We start from the raw sequence: 15,664 nt of genomic DNA on the forward strand, positions 1-15,664 counted from the left end.
GCCCTGTATATCCTTGGGGGGGGGGGGTCGGAGCTCGGTCTAGGTTTAGCCGAGCCCCTCCGTGGCGGAGAATAGTCAGAAGAGAATAAAGGAGGCAGTGCCCGTCGGCCTTCCGAAGGCTGGCACAACCCCGAAGAAGACAGTTCTGGTTTCAAAGTTTTACGTTTAATAAAGCTGTTGCCGACCCCGTCCACTTAAGTTTGAATAGTTGTCTGTGCAGTTATTCAGTAGTTCAGCACCATCACGCTGTAGTGGGTTATCCTAGCAGTCTGGGGGGACACCAGCCTGTATAAGGCATGGTGTCTTGAACTGCTGGGGCAGTTGTGAGAGCCAAGGGGTTAATGGGCTGTGAAAGGGGTGTGAACGGGTTAACTGCAGCACGGTGGGAGTTCTGGTTGTTAAGGGGAGGAGGAGAGGTTGACAGGAAGGGGCTGGTAGAGGGAGGGGTTTAAGGGGTATATAAGGCTGGTCAGGGGGCGGACTCACCCTCTTTCCCGGTTTCCAGCGAGGAGTTTGTCCCTCCCTCCCTGTGTTTTAAATTCTGTTTCAATTTGACAGCGTTGGTGTCCGCAAAGCGGTGGGGGTTTCTGTGTGTATGGCTGTCATAACTTGCATATAAGTCACAGCTGACGGAGAATAGTCAGAAGAGAATAAAGGAGGCAGTGCCCGTCGGCCTTCCGACGGCTGGCACAACCCCGAAGAAGACAGCTCTGGTTTCAAAGTTTTACGTTTAATAAAGCTGTGGCCGACCCCATCCACTTAAGTTTGAATAGTTGTTTGTGCAGTTATTCAGTAGTTCAGCACCATCACGCTGTTGTGGGTTATCCTAGCAGTCTAGAGGTCATACACATTTCTGTCATAGTGTAGTACATTGCCCTGGATACCCAAACTTACAGATTAGGAGAGGAGAATGCTGACAATTTTTTAAATACCAGTGAGGTGTGAAGCTGGAAATAAGTGCAACGGAAGGACAAACAGTGGAAGGACAAAGCAGAAAGCATATAGCAACTTTTAAGAATCCAATAATAAGAAAGAAGCAGCACTCACTCACTCACTCATGGTGAGTGCCACTTCTTTCTTATTATTGTCTGTAGTGGAATCTATAATTTTTCATATGGCTGAGCACTATGAAATATCTGCCCACACTACTATGTCCAGCATTTCCACTTGATAGTGGTATGTTAAACTGTCTCCTAGAGGTCCTTTACAACTGTTCCAGCTGTACCTTGCTTGGTGCAACTTTTAAGAAATTAGCATGTTTGCAGTGCCTTTACATGGCACAATAATTGAGCAGCTTCAACACACGAAAGATCCTTGTATTGTTCATGTGGCCACTGAAACTGAGAGCATATCTGCATATAGCTGCGCTGTCGGTGTCCAGATTACACATGCAGTGCATACTTACCTAGTGCTCAGCTCTGTGATCTTCCTGGCCTGAAGACCGGCAGCCAGAGAGCAGGAATAGAGAGCCACAAAGCAGCTTCTGGTGATCTGGAAACTGACAGCACGGATATATGCATACCCATGCTGTCATTTTCTCAGGAAGATGTGCGCCCAATAAATTTTAAAGCAGTCCAAAAGATGTGATAAGCCGAGCATTGGGCATCTTCCAGAACTTTTTAGAGCAGGTTTTCTATAAGGATTTGCTAGTCCTATGGACAGTTCCTAACACGGACAAGGGTGGCAGCAGAGAGCACTATCTCAGACTGGAAAGAATACTCCACTTCCTGTAGGACATACAGCAGCTTATAAGTATTGGAATACTGTATATTTATTCACCAGAGTACCCCTTTAACTCAACTTTTACATATACAGGCAAGGTTTAAGGCATTACCATAACTTGTCCCATATTACAACTTTAGGACCATATAAAATACCATATGTGGCAATCTAATGCACATTTAAGTCCCATCAGTTTTTTGTAAAATAGTGCACAAACCTACTGCAAGTGTATCTAGTCTAAATGTTGGCTAGCCATAAAGACAATAACATTACTCTATTTTGGCTTGAAGCCTATTTCTTGTATTTGGCAGTAAAAACTACAGGCAAATGGTATTAACTCCGTAACTGCCAAGGATTTTTATGTTGAGGTTGAATAAATTTCTGCTGTGTTCCTGGAATAGATTTTATAATGACATATTGGCTTTATCTTTACTTTTGGCACTAGTTTATGTTCTAGTGTATGGCCCAAATATTGCACTTTATAAAGAAAAAAAATCAGTTTAAGTAATTTCTTATTGCAAAGATTAAGTGTAAATGAGCTTTCGGTATTAATAGTAGAAACACATTATAAAGTTTAGAATGTAATTGCCTATTAGCTTGGCGTTAACAGTGTGCCTGCTTGTGGTGTTGTATCAGATATAATTTGACATAGTGACCTGATATGGACCCACTTTTCCACCATGAAGAGTCGTTCACGCTTTACAATACATTGGGTTATCTGTTGTACTTCCTTGTTATGTAAACTATAGATGAGTATACACTAAAGCGGTGGGCCTCACCAGTGAGGTGCCCCCTAGTTGTTGGAGAGGCCCAGCTGGGGAGCCAGTTTTCACAAAAGTAACTATGATCTGCACAATCCTTTTGCTGTTTGAAAAAATCTCCATTTTGGCAACATTAATTTATTTTGTACTTGCTTTATAAGTATACAGAGCTTGGGAGACGGGTGAAAGCTAGCCCTAGCATTATTTTTAGCTTTTAAATGGACTGTCACCACAGATGGTGAGGCGAAGAAGAATGGCAGCAGTGACTAGTGGACTTTATTTTACAGAGCTACCTACAGAAATGTTACTGCAATGTTCCAGGGTGCTGAGGTATTATGCAGCAGGTGAGTGTTTGGTGTTTTGTAGCTGGTTCACTTGTCACAGTGTCCAGGAGTGGTGATACGCACCCTCGGACACACGAGTCTAACAAGGAACAGCCTTACTTAAAGGGGTAGTGCGGCACTAAGAAATTATTCACAGAATAACACACATTACAAAGTTATACAACTTTGTAATGTATGTTATGTCTGTGAATCGCCCCCTTCCCGTGTCCCACCACCCCCACCCGTGTACCCGGAAGTGTGGTGCATTATACATACCTGATCTGTGTCGCGCCCGTCCGCCATCTTGTGCCAAGACGTCTTCTTCGGGAGGCCGGCCGAACCGCTCCGACCATCCCTAGTGCCGGCCGCCCTCTGCAGCGTCATCAGATGCTCAGCCGCGATTGGCTGAGCATAACTGTGCTCAGCTAATCGCGGCTGAGCACAGTTATGACCCGGCAGAGGGGGGCCGGCATCAGGGGCAGCGGCAGTGTTTCGGCCGGCCTCCCGAAGATGACGTCTTGGCACAAGATGGCGGACGGCGCGACACGGATCAGGTATGTATAATGCACCACACTTCCGGGTACACGGGTGGGGGTGGTGGGACACGGGGAACGGGGCGATTCACAGACATAACATACATTACAAAGTTGTTTAACTTTGTAATGTGTGTTATTCTGTGAATAATTTCTTAGCGCCGCACTACCCCTTTAAAGGCTTCAGTGCAACACAGTTAATGGCAATACACAACTTAGCTCAGCGGGCCTGGAACGTCACATCCAAGGTCCTCTCTCTTACCAGAAGGCCAGGGCCCGGGACTGTGGTATACAGGTATCAGTGATGGAGCTGGGAACGTAAGTGCACATTATTTCTTTCATCCTCTATGGCACTTTGGCAAAAAAGCCCCCTGCCTGGAATTCTCTTTTTTTACCACACTAAGTAACATAAGTTGTGAACGTGACAAAATGCCCATCTTGGCCATTTTGAAAACAGACAAATGTTTTGTCAACAATGTGATCCATCAGGTTGTTGTTTAGTCAGGATCAGCTGAGAATAAGTGTATGGCACGCTTACCAGAGTTACGATTATTAGCCACTTTGCACAAACCCACTGGGGGCATTAAACACTAGTGAAAACTGAAACATAACTCTATAAAATGACTGTGGGTTTGATTTTTCCAATATAATTGAAACATTTTAAGCTGTAAAATGTAATTTTCCTCAACAAACCTGACTAAGGGGGTATTCACACATTCGGTGCATGCTCCATAATTACCATAACATAACAGAATTCTGAGCAGGGATTCCTTGATGCAGCACCGAAAACTGACAAGTCAGTTTTGCGCGTCCGCTATTCATTAAATAGCGGTTGCACAAGACTGACAGAGCAGACAATGTAAAGTGTGGCAAAAAACGGATGAAAAAAAAACTATGCATTTGTGTGCATCCGTTTTGATCCGTTTTTCATTGTAAAAAAAACAGGTCAGAATGGATCCATTTTTTTGACACACTACTTTTGTGTCCGTTAAAAAAACGGATCCGTTTTGATCTGTTTTCTTTACAATGAAAGTCAATGGAAAAACGGATCATAACGGATGCACACAAATGCATCCGTTTTTTTAATTCATTTTTCATCTGTTTTTTGCAAAAAACGGATTGCAAAAACGGATTGCAAAAACGCAGTGTGAATCTGGCCTTACTCTGTCGGCTATGAGTAATTGGAATGCGGGCATACCCGAATACGCCTGCATCCCAATTAAAAAAATTAAGTTCATATGGCCTATACTGCAGTTCTGTCCGAGATGAGCTTCAATGACATTGGCCGTGTCATACACTGTGTGAACCCGGCCTTAATAAATAAAGATTTTAAAATGCCACACCTGCACCACTATAACTAGAGCTGCACACTTAAACAGAAACAGAAGAAGGTGAAAGCCGTCCTCATGAATTCACCTACAGGCACTTTTATATGCAGAGATTCCTCATTTGAATCAAGTAGACACAAGTTTTATCCATTAGTATGTCTGGTTTGGTTTTTTAGCTAATTCTTCCGACTAGCTTTATGTTCCACTTTAAGGGTTTATCTAAATAAATATAAATGCATGGATTTAAATTCTACTTGTTAATGGTAAAAAAGTTGAAACAATAAGGTCTTTTACGGACAGTAACTGTCCCAATTTCCTTTTTTCTGGGAAAATATTCACTCCTAATTCTAGTTGTTTAACTTTTCTACTAACCCAAGTACAGAGAAGGCATTAAGTTATTATTAAACCCTGGCCTTGCGCTGCTGTTAAGCACATCGTAATGGTTTCATACCTCAAAGATCCCAATGTGGATGTTCTATGTGCATTTTTCCAATCCTAACATTTTACTTTTTAAATGATGGCAGAGTAATTCAATAAAACAACTGTTCACAAAGCCAATTCCTGACTGTTGTGCTGCAAACAAGTTGTTACATTCCATTTCCTTAAAGCACAAATTCAGCTAAGCGTGTTTGGGAAAAAACTGATAATATCCCCTGCTGTTTGGTTTTACTCCTTGAAGGGTGCCCAACTCACATGGAAACAAAGTACACATGGAACCATTTACAGCTGATGAAAATTGTAAGCTCCGAGTGCTGACAGTGTGTCCAAACTACATGGCCATGTTTTTCCAAGCACTATCTAAACCCACAGCGACTGGCCTCTCTTTGTGAGCACCTACAAGTCTCGGTGGTGAGGCCTTTGCCCCACAGCAATTGTTTAGTTTGTGATGCCAAATCTCAAGCAGAAAGTTATTTTGAACATAAACACATGATCTAGTGGCCGATGTATATTGCCACTGAGAGTCATTTTTGCCTAGGGACAGTAACTGTCACATTGTGTTGGAAGACTGTGCGCTGGCAAATGGCATGGCTCGCTTACATGGTATGGAAACATTACTAGATTATGTCTCCTTGACTTCATAAGCAGGGACAGACTGGCCTCCATTTATTGAGTTGCCTGAAACCCACACTTGTGCTTTTCCCCACAGCAACCAATCAGACAGAATGGGTTTCATGCAGCTTGAAAAATCCGGCCATTGTGTTTACGGTTTATAAGAAAATAATTTTAAATGTTAAAGGGGTACTCCATTAAAAAAATCTTTCAAACCAACTGGTGCCAGAAAGTGCCAGAGATATGTTATTTACTTTTATTTAAAAAATCTCAAGCCTTCCAGTACTTATCAGGTTTTCTATGGGGATTTGTTACTGGTCTGGACAGTTCCTGTCACTGACTGAGGTGGCAGCAAAGAGCACTGAGACAGACTGGATAGAATACACCACTTCCTGCTGGACATACAGCAGCTGATGAGGACTGGAGATATTTTAATAGAAGTAAATTACAAATCTCTGGAATTTTTTGATACTAGTTGATTTACTGGAGTAACCCTTTAAAGCAATCAATTCTAAATGTGTAAGGAATTTATTTAGGTAAGGGGTTTACATTAGTACATAAGAGTCCCATGTCCACCAACTAGATGGTCAAACTTGTCTTTATTCTAAGTTGTTAAAGGCACAATACATATGTACAAAGAAAATGCCACAGTCTGCCGCTTTTTTTTAGGTTTTTAGTAACCATATTCTTAGCATAATTTAGTCACAGAGAAGCTGAACAGATCAATGTATGTATTGTTCTGTGCAGGTGATCCAGAGATGTCCTTCTGAATAACATCGATAATAAGTAGTCCTCTCCATTGTGTGCATGAACCCAGTAGTCCTTAAAGGGGTACTCCAGTCCGGGGGTATTTTTTACCAATAGCCGTGAAGAGGGTGGTTATAAACGGTGCAGGTTACTTACCTCCCCGGAAGCAGCACCAGGTCCCAGATCGCGGCGCCTCATACCCCCGTCCTGCGGCTGCTTCCTGGTGTGAGGTGCTGCATGAGACATGACGTCTCAAGGCAGCTCAGCCATTCAGTGGCTCCGGACCGGAGTACCCCTTTCAAATTCATGAAAAGCAGAAAACTCCACCCACCAGCTGCTGATTGGCAGTCATATATCCAAGCTGTGTATAGACAGTTAAGTGTCAATCAGCAGCTGGAGGGCGGGAGGAGGCGTGCGGCAACAATCCTATTCTCCTGCATATTAGGAGAACGGTTAAACAGAATGATGTAAGTAATACACCAATCTGTTCAGCATTTCTGTCACTACTTTATACTGCCCTCTTTTAAAGTGACATACACCTAGTGACAAATTCCCTTTGAACAATTTTGAAGCTCCCGGCATCATAATGAATGATGATGGCAGGAGCTCTGACCCCCATTCTGTAGTATTTACAGAACATGTAAATGCCTCCTTAGGCTATGTTTGCATACAGTAAAATAAGAGCTAAATCTAATTGTACATTTAAATGAAACTAAAACAATGTGTGAGTGAAAAAATGGTCATATTTTGCAAAAGCAGGCAGTAAATATTAAGTCATCTGGTGCAGTGGATTACACACCTCTATTGAGCCTGTGAGCGATATGCTGACAGGCAATGTACCCAGGCATCATGGCGGCCCGGGGGTGTTTACAAGGCCGCCCGGCTGCAATGGAGATGCACTGGACCAAAGACCTCGTCATCCAGAAGCCATTTGTGTTATAATGTTTATTTGCCATATAATGTTTATATGTTGCGGTCACGATCTGACCAGGGTATATAGGCTTCAGTATAGAGTTCAAGATTCAAAAATGTGCACATTAAAATTTTGGGTTGGGTTGTCAATTCTTTTGTCAGAATGCGGAATCAGCCGGCCCATAGAATCGGCGAGAATTCCGTAGTGTGGCAGTGTGGCAACACAGTAAAACCAACGTGTGGCAGCAGAAAATGGTGAGTTCCTGTCATGGACAGAGGTGGCAGCAGAGAGCACTGAAAAAACTATGTCAGGCTGGAGAGAATACGCCACTTCCTGCTGGACATACAGCAGCTGATAAGTATTTAACTTTTTCTCACCGGAGTACCCCTTTAAAGTAGTGTGGAGACAAACAGCAGTCATCATATCCAGATACGCTGTTACCAAGAAAACATGCAGAACTGTGAGTAATGTATGTCGAAAGAGGAAAAAACATTCTTTTAATAGTGAAAACAACCTCAACATTTACGACGTCAAATAGCAGTTACACGGTAAGATCTTTGAAAGGTCAGATGACATGCAGCTAAGCGCTCCCTCTCAGGCAAGGCAGGCGTCCAAAATGATATTCCCTTCATTTAGAGGAAATTAATATCAAGCTTTATTGCTGGATGCAGAAACCAAAGCTTTAATCCAGCGATCCATGTGTTCACATGCTTGCTTCCTGTCTCCTAAGGATTACTGTCCAGCGGGAGAGAGGAGAGGAAGAGGAAGGCCAAAGCACTTGATTTTGCTGCCGCTTTGATAAATCTTTATACTCATAATCATTTTAATACAGATATGTGCAGCCTTGAGGGCAATGTCCAGATGAGAGCGTTGTGGTTTATTTACTGAATGTAAACCTAGAGAGAAAGAGAAGTGGCTGCACATCACACCCATGGCTGACACTAATGCCTCTCGGCTACATTTAAAAACCAACGCCAGAATGTTGGTATATAATTTGATCAAACCATATTGCCTCATGTACCACGTGCAGGTCCTCTGGCCCACATGAGTCCTTACACTAAAAACACACTGTGCCGGTAAGCGACCACGAACCCTGCCAAGCAAACGCCAACTTTGAACTTCTTGCATAATTGTAGATTAGTTTGGTCCCACTATTCTGCCCTACCACAAGTCCTTGGAATATTTAAATAAGAGGAGCCATTGTTAGGACCCAGGAAAGGCAGCTGCTAAAGGTGAAGCTTGGTTCAGGCAGTCTTGCAACTTGTCAGCGATGTTACAGGCTAAAAGAAAACCTAGATATGGCTGAAACTTCCATTGTAATCTTATGGGAGACACCATCAAATTAGCGGAAAGAAAGGATTACCTTAAAGGAAAAGTCCGGTGAAATTTTTTATTAAAAGTACCCTTAGTATATTATGGGATCCGAAATGTTGTGTCTTACAGCCCAGCCCAGATAACCCTAAAGGACTTCCATTCCACTGGGTTGTGGTTCACTGTCTATCCAATTCACAAAGGGTGATTCCACATGTACCACCATACCTCCAGACTAACATCAGTGATCCATCTCTGGCAGTCAGCTATATTGTTAGCTATTAAAGGAGAAGTCCAGCAAAAATTTTTATTTAAGTATTGTATTGCCACCCAAAAGTTATACAACTCACCAATATACACTTATTATGGGAAATGCACATAAAGTGCTTTTTTCCCTCACTTATTACTGCATCAAGGCTTCACTTCCTGGATAAAATGGTGATGTCACCACCTGACTCCCAGAGCTGTGCGGGTTGTGGCTGCTGGAGAGGATGATGGCAGAGGGATGCTCAGTGTCCCTCCAGTGCCCTGTGTCCCTCAGCATCCCTCTGCCATCATCCTCTCCAGCAGCCACAGCCCGCACAGCTCTGGGAATCGGGTCGTGACATCGCCATGTTATCCAGGAAGTGAAGCCTTGATGTAGTAGTAAGTGCAGGGAAAAAAGCATTTTTTGTGCATTTCTCGTAATAAGTGTATATTGGTGATGTGTGTAACTTTTGGGGGACAATACAATACTTTAATAAAAATTTTCACTGAACTTCTCCTATAACCCCTAGGCGACCCTGGACATACCCGTACGTCCAGGGCCGACTCCATGCGTTCACGCTCGTAGCCTGGGACCGCGGCTATTAGCGGGCACGGTCGGATCGCCGTGCCCGCTAATACAGTAATCGGATGCAGCTGTCAAAGTTGGAAGCTGCATCCGATTACTTGATGCAGCCGTTCCATGGTGTCTAGTGGGGAGGACGTTGTGCCGGAGGAGCGATCCACACATCTTAGCTTGTCCGGGGCTAGCGCCGTAATGGCACTGATCCCGACTCGGCACTCGATTGCTTCCGGCTGCAGCAGCCGGAAGCAATCGATGTGCCTATCTCATCGATCTATGCAGCATAGATCTCAATGAGAGATCAGTGCACGTATACTAGAAGTCAGGAGGGCTTCTAGTATAAGTGTAAAAGTAAAAATAAGTGTTATTATTAATAAAAAGCCCACTCCCCTAATAAAAGTTAGAATCACCCCTCTTTTCCCATGTTATAAATAAAAATAAAGGAATATATAAACATGTTTGGTATCGCCGCGCGCGTAATCGCCTGAACTATTAATTTATCACATTCACGATCTTGCACGGTAAATGGCATAAGCGCAAAAAAAAACAAAGTGCAAAATTGTGCATTTTTGGTCGCATTAAATTCAGAAAAATTGTAATAAAAAGCAATCAAAAAGTCGCATATGCGACACCTGACACAGCCCCATAGACCAAAGGATAAAAGCGCTGTAAGCCTGGGTATAGAGCGATTTTTAGGAACATATATTTGTTAACAATGGTTTGAATTTTTTACAGGCCATCAGATACAATGAAAGTTATACATGTTATATATCGTTGTAATCGTAACGACTTGAGGAACATAAATAACAAGTCAGTTTTACTCCAGGGCAAACGGCGTAAAAACGAAAAAGTCCCAAATAAAAGAAATGCGTTTGTTTTTTTCAATTTCACCACACTTTGAATTTTTTTCTGATTTCGCAGTGTACTTTATGAAAAAATTCAGCCTGTCATTGAAAAGTACAATTAGTGACGCAAAAAATAAGGGCTCATAGGGGTTTCTAGGTGAAAAATGCAAGTGCTATGGCCTTTTAAGCACAAGGAGGAAAAAACAAAAACGCAAAAATTTAAATTGGCCGGGTCCTCTAAGGGTTAATTGTGTGTTCCTCTCTGAAGCAGCACCATGGCATAGGGTTTATAGCATAACAGAAAGCTTCCTCTGACATGTGTAATGTATTGCTCTATTGTATTAAATTTTAATGTTGTCATTTACTTGTGTTCTTGGTTTAAGGTTCCGGAAGGGACCCCAGACATGTCTAATTCTAGTAAATGCTCTATTAATACTGGATATATTTAAATTCCTGCATAGGCCACAGGAAGTTCAGCATTATAACATGACCAGTCTTCCTTTATCTATCTTTAGTTGTCCATAATGGCATTTAAATCTGTCAAAATTGTTTGTCCTATATGTAAATGACTTCACAATTTAGGTTCGAACTTACCGTTATGCTCTTGGAACTTTCCCATAATCCATGATCAGTCAGTGAAAGATCTTTGTAGTTTATGATAGATCTAGAGTTACACAAAACAGCAATGTGCATTGCATATATACATCAGTTACAGCAGGCAGCAATACACACACACTGTACATATGGGTAGTAACTGATGTATACATTTTGTATCAGTGAATTAAATATCTTTAGGAAAATACTAAATGTTGTCCCTTCTTCTGATCAGCACATCTAATATAAAACGCATGTAACGAGATAATTTATTAAGGAATCCATTATTTTTAACAATAAAATAATTAATGACAAATTTCCATTTTCTAGATCCGATAATTTCTTTATTATTTAAAACTCCAGCTATGACCTACAGCTGTAATACGCGCAGCAATAACCTGCCAAATCAGGCCGATTCGGCAGATTATCGTTGTGTTTAATAAAGAGAACGATCAGCTGATGACAACAATCGGCTGATCATGTCTTATGGTCCGGACCTATAATCATTGGCTGCCGGGCACGCATTGCTACTCTTAAAGTGACTCTGTAGTTTATCCCAACTAACCGGCGCTAAGGAGGAAGGTTAGACACATACTTTCCTCCTCAGCATCCCTTTCGCTATAGGGGGCTATCAGCAGGTTAGATTTGTCTAACCTGCTGATAGTTCCTCTTTAAACAATTCTTTGCTTCTCCAATATTGCCCCTCATTTAAGACAAACAATTCCAATCACAGCATAGAGTGTGATGCTATAATATAATATAACACAATGCTATTCAGCCCCTGACCATATGCTGATGAGGCACATCTTTACGTACCTGCTAATCTCTCGTTTTTTTAGAACAAGGCACCTGAGAGACAGACTCTTGATGGTATGAAGGCTGACAGAACTATAAGAGTAACAAGTTATCTTGGCAATATACAACTTAAAAGAACCGGGTTTATTTCTCACAGGCCATTTTACCGTGACCTCAGTATGTTAAATGACAAAATATAGCTGTATACAATGTAACTCTGAGAAGGAGACTTCTCATGTATCTCTTCTGCTTATGACAGTTTACCCTTCTGGCCCTCCTCTGACAAATTTAGTACAATGTTCTCCCTACAGTTCCAGAGAGGAATGCTGAGCATTGCAAATAAAGTTTCCCATGGGACCCCCAATTACCGTAAGAGAGCAGGGAGAAGCTGTACATGATAACAGTTCTCACCGGGAGGTTAGACTAGCGTTCACCCGGCTTACAGATTGTACACAGTTCAAAGACCACAAACAGGAAGTCATCTATGTGAATGGTTTTAGCCATTCAACCCCAGGTCTTATTCCTTATTAATGATATATTATCAAATTAAAAAGACAGGATAGCAATGATTTAATTGTATATTAGAGGGCTCTTTACTAACACAGTGCAAACACATGGTAACAGATAGAAATCCCTATTCCACAGTAATGATAATCGTCCGGAACGGCCCCATTTGGCCCTGTTCGGCCGATTATCGTTTGGTGAAATAGAGAGAACGATCAGCCGATGTTCGTGTCATCGGCTGATCGTTCATTTAGGGCCAGACCTAAAATCATCGTTCCCTCACCGCGCTTCGCTACGGTTGAATAGCGGTGCGCGGCGGGCGACCGACGATTTGACAAGCAGCAGCATCATACATTACCTGTCCAGGCTTCTTCTCCGCGCTGTCTTCATCCCCGGGTCCCACGCGCTTTATCTTCAGAATGGCCGGTCAGCTGACGGAGCGCTCAGCCAATCACAGGCCGGGACCGCCGCAGCCTGTGATTGGCTGAGTGTGGCCTGTCAGCTGACCGGCCATTCTGAAGATAGAGCGCGTGGGACCCGGGGATGAAGACAGCGCTGAAAAGAACCCTGGACAGGTAATGTATGCTGCTGCAAGGACATCAGTAACGATCATCGGGCCGTGGAATAGCCCAGTAAACGAGTGGCGATCTAGCAGATCACTGCTCGTTTACATCGTTGATGGGGCCCTCCTCGGCCCGTGGAATAGGACCCTTAGAATGTACGCTGATGGTAAGTAGGTTCTTTAGATAATGTGTATATCCTTGTGGCATTGTGTGTGAGTCACCCCTTGACTGGAACCTGAGGAATGATTAGTAGCTAAAGACACATGAGACATCCTAGAGCAGACGCCGGAGATTGCTTGTTATTCGTTGAATATTCTCTTCCAGGTCATGACATGATAATGCACCTAAAATAGAAGTTCCACATCCTTCCTCTTTATTTCCTCTTTCCTTTTTTATCTGCCGGTTATCTGATCGTCTCTCACATTGTCAACATATCTTGTTGACATACGTGAGAGGTCTATACAAGTTGTTATGTGGCAACAAGTTGCTCATATGAAAGTAAGAATATTTCTATGCTTCAATTTGGGCATCTCACACTGTACATCTAAAGGAGAACTCAGACAAAAATATTTTTCTTTCAAATCAACTGGTTTCACTGCACACTAGTCATTTCTTAAAAAAAAAAAAAAAATTTCTATGCCCAGATATTTTGAAATAATAGCTATTATTTGAATGCGAAAAGACAGCCATCCAAAAAATCCCAAGCTAAAACTTTGGCTGTCCAGGCATAATGGGAACTGTAGTTCTGCAAGAGCTGGAGGGCTGAAGGTTCCCCATCCCTGCCCTAGGGTGATCATGTAATGCAGCAGAAACAGACATAAAGGGAGGAATATATTCTGTACCTTAAATTTGGTAAACCTGACTGTTCATGTGGCCACTATGTGCTGTTGTATATTTAAAGCAAATGTATTACCAGGTACACCTCTTTGGGTCTTTAATATTAACAGAATGGCACTGGTGCAGGGCACTAGTCTATTTCTGAGCACCGGCTCTGCACGGAGTACTAGGAGCAGGCCCATTGGCCCTCAGTGTGATGATCTCCTTTCTGTGACGTGGCTCCATTGATTTTAATGGAGCCTTGTCACAGACGGGAGGGGAGATTGTCTCAGTGGGGGCTAATGGGCCTGCCCAAGTGCTCTGGGGCAGGCCAATGCTCAGGAATAGACCACCGCTGTGTGTGGACTGCGCTACCGGCATTCCTGCGCTGGTGCCGACTGGCTGTTAATGTAAAAAACCCAAAGCAATGTACCTGGTAGTATACAGACATGGAGAGAAAGGAGCTGCTGCACATCACACCCATGGCTGACACTAATGCCTCTCGGCTACATTTAAAAACCAACGCCAGAATGTTGGTATATAATTTAATCAAACCATATAGCCTCATGTACCACGTGCAGGTCCCGAAACTAAATCAACACTGTGTCGGTCAGCGACTGCTAACAAAAAAAATAACAATGAATGTAAATTGCAAACTAGCTTTATATCACATCTACTGTTTAGGTTTTGAAAGTTATTTCGACAGTGACACTTTAAAGGGGTTGTCCGGCGATAAAAAATTATTCACAGAATAACACACATTACAAAGTTATACAACTTTGTAATGTATGTTATGTCTGTGAATGGCCCCCTTCCCCGTGTTTCCCCCCACCCACGCTAGACCCGGAAGTGTGGTGCATTATACTCACCGCATCTCGTGTCGTCCACGGTCTCCGATCCTCAGCAGTGACGTCTTCTTCGGGAGGCCGGCGGATCTTCCCGAGTGCCGGCCACCCTCTGCAGCGTCATCCGAAGCTCAGCCGCGATTGGCTGAGCATAACTGTGCTCAGCCAATCGCGGCTGAGCAGCTGATGACGTGGCCGTCACCCAGCTCCTTGCCTGTAATCCTCTGTTATCTGCTTTCTGCTGCCGGCTAACTCCCTCCTTCCTCCTCCCCACTCCCCTCTCCCTAGAGCAGACAGGGTACGACTCCTGCAACAAGTCACAATTTTCAGATTTTTCAGAGTGGATGAAAAAGAGGAAGGAGGGGGGGACCTGGGAAAAGGCTTTTTACATGCAGATAATGGCAGTTGGCTAATAAACCCAATTACAAAGTTTCTTAAAATCGCCTGGACTATTGATTTCTGCAAAAAAAAAAAAAAATACGACAGTGACTCTTTAAGGCAAATCTGTATTACAGGACACTGCCCTCTGATACCATTTGTTAGGTTTTCTTAATCATTGCCCTTGTCTCCTGATGTCAGTTTTCGAGTAAAAAACTTCTTAAAGTGACGGGGCCTAGAGTATCCGTGCCCTAGGCCTGCCTAAGATTAATATCCGACAAAGAGGAGGCGCTGCAGGCCTAGGGCATGGATGCTTAAAACCCGCCCCGTTGACACTGCGCTGCCGGAATAAACAAAGTTTTTTTACCCGAATACAGGCACCAGGAGACAAGGCAACCCCAGGACCAGACATGGATGAGGAAATCTAACAAATTACACCGGAGGTTTGGGGGCGGCTCTATCTATACAGATTCACTTAACATTTTTCAAATTTATTTTTTAACTTATAATTACACTTTATTTATCCTACATTGATAAGGAGCACAATAATCAGTTCACAGGGAAATATTTTTGATCACATAGATGATGGTCATATGGTCAGAAATCTTATGGTATGTAAGAGTAATTTTTGGGTTAATGCTATTAATGTGAGAATTCTGCGTAACCTTGCATAGCGAAAATGCCTGCACACTGTCATTTCATGCTTGTCATTTTCATGACATAATAAATGTCCACAAACTCATTATGTTCTCACTACTATAAACCAAAGCATTTCCATTTTAGAATAACACAGAGATAGAGTGTGCGGCC

The sequence above is a fragment of the Dendropsophus ebraccatus genome, chromosome 6 (assembly GCF_027789765.1).
Source record: "Dendropsophus ebraccatus isolate aDenEbr1 chromosome 6, aDenEbr1.pat, whole genome shotgun sequence".
Classification (NCBI taxonomy): Eukaryota; Metazoa; Chordata; class Amphibia; order Anura; family Hylidae; genus Dendropsophus; species Dendropsophus ebraccatus.